Here is an 846-nt window from a genome sequence, read left to right as displayed (position 1 = left end):
TTGGTAAACCAAACCCACTTCTTTTCGTCGTCTTCTCCTTGTTTTTGTCAAACAAATGTGTTGGGTTGCTCGACACAATATTTCCCTTTTCTTCGAGTCAGGGCAATGGTCACCCCCTCCCTCCTCTGAGTCCGTCGAGCGGCCCCATTGAAAGAACATGTGGTGCCCCATATTTGGTTTTGGTAATTGACGACAATCTCTATGGACTAACGGTTGTCTTGAGTTATATTTGAAGGTTTTGTCCATAGGCTTTTCTTGGAGTACATGTGTTGGTTTCAAGGAGAGTTTGTGTTGACCAAGGTGCTATTAGAGAATTATCCAAAGATTGGTCATGTGAGAGTTGAGCTTATTGCAAGCATGTCTTGAAGAAGAAGATTGTGTGATCATTCATATTTACCTTCAAGACATCATCCAAATGAAGAGAGTTGGAAAGATTCTAGGTTGATCAAGACTAAGTCAAGAGTGAATCAAGTTGATCAACTCACAAAGCGTAGAAGATGTACCGAGAGGGATCAAGTGATCCCATGGTATGGTAAGCATTGTCCATTGTGCTTTGTGTACTAACCCATGGTCTATGTGAGAGTTCTATGTGGGGTTAGGTACGTGTTCATGGGCTTGCGTCAAGAGGAAGATATCACTCAACCCATGGAGAGGATGACATCAAGTGGTGATCGTCATCAAGATTGCCGTGTGCAAGTTCAAGTGGAGCATCACGAAGAGATCAAGTGCTTGAAGCTTGCCGTCCATTGTGGTGACAATGGACTTGTGAAGATGTGCCGAAGAGTGGCTCACCCATAGTGGACTATGGGGGAGTAATCATCTAGTCTTCATCGAGCCAACGCAATC

The sequence above is a fragment of the Triticum aestivum genome, chromosome 5D (genome assembly GCF_018294505.1).
Source record: "Triticum aestivum cultivar Chinese Spring chromosome 5D, IWGSC CS RefSeq v2.1, whole genome shotgun sequence".
Lineage (NCBI taxonomy): Eukaryota > Viridiplantae > Streptophyta > Magnoliopsida > Poales > Poaceae > Triticum > Triticum aestivum.
Note: the sequence above shows the minus strand (reverse complement) of the source record.